The sequence below is a fragment of the Schistocerca piceifrons genome, chromosome X (assembly GCF_021461385.2).
Source record: "Schistocerca piceifrons isolate TAMUIC-IGC-003096 chromosome X, iqSchPice1.1, whole genome shotgun sequence".
NCBI classification, from domain to species: domain Eukaryota; kingdom Metazoa; phylum Arthropoda; class Insecta; order Orthoptera; family Acrididae; genus Schistocerca; species Schistocerca piceifrons.
This window is the reverse complement of record NC_060149.1, coordinates 866,147,535-866,153,812: the sequence shown is the minus strand read 5'-3', so window position 1 is coordinate 866,153,812 and position 6,278 is coordinate 866,147,535. Positions and strand designations below refer to the sequence as shown.

The 6,278-nt window shown below is 43.8% G+C and overlaps 1 pseudogene; it reads right to left on the bottom strand.

Annotated features, from left to right (window-relative positions):
* Nucleotides 1-5,336: 5,336 nt before the first annotated feature.
* Nucleotides 5,337-5,453, bottom strand: LOC124724042 (annotated as a pseudogene).
* Nucleotides 5,454-6,278: the final 825 nt, after the last annotated feature.

Sequence of the window (6,278 nt, the reverse complement as noted above, 5' to 3'; positions counted from 1 at the left end):
CCTGAGAAATCAGTACCCAGAATAACCCCCTCTGGCCGTAATAACGGCCTTGATACACCTGGGCATTGAGTCATACAGAGCTTGGATGGCGTGTACAGGTACAGCTGCCCACGCAGCTTCAACGCGATACCACAGTTCATCAAGAGTAGTTACTGGCGTATTGCGACGAGCCACCATTGACCAGACGTTTTCAGTTGGTGAGAGATCTGGAGAATGTGCTGGCCAGGGCAGCAATCGAACATTTTTTGTATCCAGAAAGGCCCGTACAGGACCTGCAACATGCGGTCGTACATTATCCTGCTGAAATGTACGGTTTCGCAGGGATCGAATGAAGGGTAGAGCCACATCTGAAATGTAACGTCTACTGTTCAAAGTGCCGTCATTGCGAACAAGGGGTGACCGCGACGTGTAACCAATGGCACCCCATACCATCACGCCTGCTGATACGCCAGTATGGCGATGACGAATACACGCTTCCAACGTGCGATGTCGCCAAACACGGATGCGACCATCATGATGCTGTAAACAGAACCTGGATTCATCCGAAAAAATGACGTTTTGCCATTCGTGCACCCAGGTTCGTCGTTGAGTACACCATCGCAGGCGCTCCTGTCTGTGATGCAGCGTCAAGAGTAACCGCAGCCATGGTCTCCGAGCTGATAGTCCATGCTGCTGCAAACGTCGTCGAACTGTTCGTACAGATGGTTGTTGTCTTGCAAACGTCCCCATCTGTTGACTCAGGGATCGAGACGATCCTTTACAGCCATGCGGATAAGATGCCTGTCATCTCGACTGCTAGTGATACGAGGCCGTTGGGATCCAGCACGGCGTTCCGTATTACCCTCCTGAACCCACCGATTCCATATTCTGCTAATAGTCATTGGATCTCGACCAACGCGAGCAGCAATGTCGCGATCCGATAAACTGATAAAGGTCGGATTGTAGCCTATCGCGATTGCAAAGTCGGAAATGTGATGGTACGCATTTCTCCTCCTTACACGAGGCATCACAACAACGTTTCACCAGGCAACGCCGGTCAACTGCTGTTTGTGTATGAGAAATGGGTTGGAAACTTTCCTCATGTCAGCACGTTGTAGGTGTCGCCACTGGCGCCAACCTTGTGTGAATGCTCTGAAAAGCTAATCATTTGCATATCACAGCATCTTCTTCCTGTCGGTTAAATTTCGCGTCTGTAGCACGTCATCTTCGTGATGTAGCAATTTTAATGGCTAGTAGTGTAACTGTTAGTGAGGTGCCCGTAAGGTTAACAAATCTACGTGGCAAGTGGTGATAGCTATTTTCCATTTATGTGGTGAGCAATAATTTTGATTGTCAGAAGTCAGAGCGAAAGACAATTTAATAGGAGCTTACCATAGAGATCGCCTCTGAACTGCTCATAGTGCTGTTAAGGATAGATATATTGTCAGTATTAACATACTGAATATTACAATGTTGAGCGTGTGAAACTTTACCAAATATATTTATCAATTAGAACTCAAAATTTTCATTTATAATTATAGTCCTGATCCCGCTGAGCAAATAGAAAATAGAGACATTTCTGTTAGTGGACTGGATAAGAATGTGGGCTTGTAGACTGCGAACTATGGTCAGTATGTTCTCAGTCGCTTTCTGGTTGACCACATAAATAGTTTCCAGGCTCTCGTAATAGACGATGAACAATATTTCAGATATTTTCTCCTATTACTTCTGACTGATTATACAGGGTGAGTCACCTAACATTACCGCTGGATATATTTCGTAAACCACATCAAATACTGACGAATCGATTCCACAGACCGAACGTGAGGAGAGGGGCTAGTGTATTTGGTTAATACAAACCATAAAAAAATGCACGGAAGTATGTTTTTTTAATATAAACCTACGTTTTAGTTTTGTTAGCACATCTGAACATATAAACAAATACGTAATCAGTGCCGTTTGTTGCATTGTGAAATGTTAATTACATCCGGAGATATGTAACCTAAAGTTGACGCTTGAGTACCACTCCTCCGCTGTTCGATCGTGTGTACCGGAGAGCACCGAATTGCGTAGGGATCCAAAGGGAACGGTGATGGACCTTAGGTACAGAAGAGACTGGAACAGCACATTACGTCCACATGCTAACACCTTTTTATTGGTCTTTTTCACTGACGCACATGTACATTACCGTGAGGGGTGAGGTACACACGTGGTTTCCGTTTTCAATTACGGAGTGGAATAGAGTGTGTCCCGACATGTCAGGCCAATAGATGTTCAATGTGGTGGCCATCATTTGCTGCACACAATTGCAATCTCTGGCGTAATGAATGTCGTACACGCCGCAGTACATCCGGTGTAATGTCGCCGCAGGCTGCCACAATACGTTGTTTCATATCCTCTGGGGTTGTAGGCACATCATGGTACACATTCTCCTTTAACGTACCCCACAGAAAGAAGTCCAGAGGTGTAAGATCAGGAGAACGGGCTGGCCAATTTATGCGTCCTCCACGTCCTATGAAACGCCCGTCGAACATCCTGTCAAGGGTCAGCCTAGTGTTAATTGCGGAATGTGCAGGTGCACCATCATGCTGATACCACATACGTCGACGCGTTTCCAGTGGGAAGTTTTCGAGCAACGTTGGCAGATCATTCTATAGAAACGCGATGTCTGTTACAACACGAAACTGAACGTCTGAGGTTTCAAGCGTCAACTTTAGGTTACAATATCTCCGGATGTAATTAACATTTTACAATGCAACAAACGGCACTGATTACGTATTTGTTTATATGTTCAGATGTGCTAACAAAACTAACGTGGTTCCATTTAAAAAACGTAGGTTTGTGTTAAAAAACATACTTCCGTGCATTTTTGTATGGTTTGTATTAAACAATTACACTAGCCCCTCTCCTCACGTTCGGTCTGTGGAATCGATTCGTCAGTATTTGATGTAGTTTACGAAATATATCCAGCGGTAACGTTAGGTGACTCACCCTGTATACATTAATCACTAATACTATTACCGAGCGAGGTGGCGCAGTGGTAGCAAACTGGACTCACATTCGGGAGGACGACGGTTCAATCCCTTCTCCAGCCATCCTGATTTAGATTTTCCGTGATTTCCCTAAATCGTTTCAGGCAAATGTCGGGATGATTATTTTGAAAGGGCACGGCTGACTGTGACCTCGCTGTTTGGTCCCTGCCCCAAAACCAATCTTGCCTACAGAGGTGCTACAGCAGTGAAGGTTTTCAGGTATGACTTGTTAAAACACCAACCCTATTCACCAGACTTGACACTCTCTGACTTCTACATAATACCATATATACAGAATGGCAAAAAAGTTAAGCACCAAGAAGGAGATGAGGAAACAAAATAAAATAAAATGTCATGGATTGAGAGTGTATACGTGATGTGATTACAAATTAAGAGTCAAATTTATAAAGAACTTGGCAGTATGAGCCCATTTATCAGTATGATGTTGCACCCACTCTTCCCAGCTGAATTGGTGCATGCATCCAGGACCGTGTGTCATAAAGCCGTTGTGTCCTGTCCTGAACAAACTGACACACATCTGGTTTAACTGGTTCTTGATCTCCTGGATACTGGCCCTGGGGTGGACCCTTAGCTTGTTCCACATATGTTCATGAAGGAGAGATCTAGAGAACGTGCTGGCCATGGGAGTGTCTCAGCATAATGCAGACTGTTCATGAAGGCACATTCCGTGAGTGCATGAGCATTATCCTGTTGAAAGATGCCACCACAATTATGCCACATGAGAGATAATATGTGAGAACGCAGGATGTCCTTGATGTACTGTTGCCCCACCAGAGTCCCCTCAATCCCCCTCAGCCATGATTTGAGGTCACACCCAACGGGTCCCAACACCATGAGGCCAAGAGTAACATGGCCGTGCTTCTCCATAACATTGGAAGAACGGGATCTTCCCCCAGACCACCACCATTTCTTCAACGGTGGTCATCCATTGTAGTGCAGAACTGCATTTCATCACTGACATAGTGTGAAGCCATTTATTAGCAGTCCATGCTTCTTCATTATGGCACCACTCAAAACTCAGTTGTTTGTTTGTGTTGTGGTGATAATAGCAGGTTATTCATGGGAGAGGGAATCCCTAGCCCACCTGCTGTTAGCCTCTGATCACTGATGACAGATGATACGAAATGCTGCAGGGAGTCCACTACTTATTTTCAGACAATAGGTGCAGATGTGAAGCAGGTGTAGCGTGCTCAGTGCACAATATGGTGATCCTCTCTTTTGGTAGTCAGATGTGGTCAACAAGAACCTCAATGATGAGTGTGTTTACCTTCACATTTGCATGCAATCATGCATTAGGCCACTGTCCCATCTAAATGCCCCACAATTCTGGATATTGCACGATTCAACCAGCTGGCCAAATGGAGATCCAAAATGAGGGCCATTTGAAAATCTGTTAGTTGTTGATAATGTTGTCTCATTTGCATACGCACTGTCTCTGTGTCCTTTGCTATGGTATATAAATTGCACGAACAGCAAGTGCTGAATGACCAATGCAGACATGATAACAACACAAATGCATTCTGGTGACCATTACACTTGTCACTGAGAATTGTAATTCTAATCAGTTACATACCCACCAATCATTGTATGTGTACAAAGTTACATTGACACCAGACCATATCTCATGGCTGCTTCATATTTTTGTCAGTCAGTGTATTATGTAATTTTTGGTTAGAAATCTGAGTCCCACATAGTGGTAATGGTAGCCACAGATAGGTATTTAAAGGACTTTCCAGAATCGTGCTCCAGTGATGGGATCCACTCAATGCAAATGCTTTAGATAAAGGATATTCGCCAGAAAGATTACACATTTACTGTATTAATACTGGACTGGGATGACATTGGATGTGTCATTGTAATGTGATCTGACGTCATAATTCCAGGACCCAATTCTGAATCCTTTATAATGCCTGAGAATGATTCAGGTACCAAATTATATTTCCAAGCTTAAAGCAATTTACTACCTTCAGAAGACAACAGTCAGTTCCTCAATCCACTAAAACTGAGCTTATTCTCAAGTGTGCACACTACTGAAAATATATTAAAGCAAATCAAATAATGGAACAAAAAATCATTTTATTTCATACATTGTTTAAAAATTTCATGTTACTTTAAAAGCACTCCGCCTTCAGGCCACAAGTGGCCTATCGGGACCATCCGACCACCGTGTCGTCCTCAGTGGAGGATGCGGATAGGACAGGCGTGGGGTCAGCACACCGCTCTCCCGGCCGTTACGATGGTATTTTTGACCGAAGTCGCTACTATGCAGTCGAGTAGCTCCTTAATTGGCATCACAAGGCTGTGTGGCAACAGCGCATGGCAGCTGGATGGTCACCCATCCAAGCGCTGGCCATGCCCAACAGCGCTTAACTTCGGTGATCTCATGGGAACCGGTGTATCCACTGCAGCAAGGCCGTTGCCTTCATGTTACTTTACACATAATTAATTAATGTGTTAGTGAAAATGTCATCTGTACAATACTAAGCTGATGAAAAAATCACTTTTTCTTAAGACTGGCAGAGAAACACAACAAAAAGGCAGCTTGAATTTTCTCATTTTGAAAAGACAAAGGAACAATCTGTTTTACTTGCTAAAACATTCTAAAGCCAAGTTTGCACAAATATTTCTGTATTTAAAACAACCAGTTTTGACAGACTTCAGGTTCAAATGGGACTATGGGACTTAACATCTGAGGTCATCAGTCCCCTAGAACTTAGAACTACTTAAACCTAACTAACCAAAGGACATCACACACATCGATTCCTAAGGCAGGATTCGAACCAGCGACCGTATCGGTCACACGGTTCCAGACTGAAGCGCCTATAACTGTTCGGCCACAGTGCAGACTTCAGGTCTTAAACAGTCTTTTATTACAAAACGTGTTCATTTTAAGTTGGACCTCATGCTAAGTTGTCATGTGGATAAAAAACAACGCACTGTAAAAGTTTTCTCATAAATAAAATATTTAAATACATAAAGCACCTTGTGCAAATTGCCATGTCCATATATACACCACACACAGATCATTGTTACGTCACAAAAAATACAGTACAAAATAGTACATCTGTTTACATAAGCTGGACCTACATTGAAAAGCTGGCCAGGGCGGCCGAGCAGTTCTAGGTGCTACAGTCTGGAACCGCGCGACTGTTATGGTCGCAGGTTCGAATCCTGCCTCGGGCGTGGATGTGTGTGATGTCCTTAGGTTAGTTGGGTTTAAGTGGTTCTAAGTTCTAGGGGACTGAT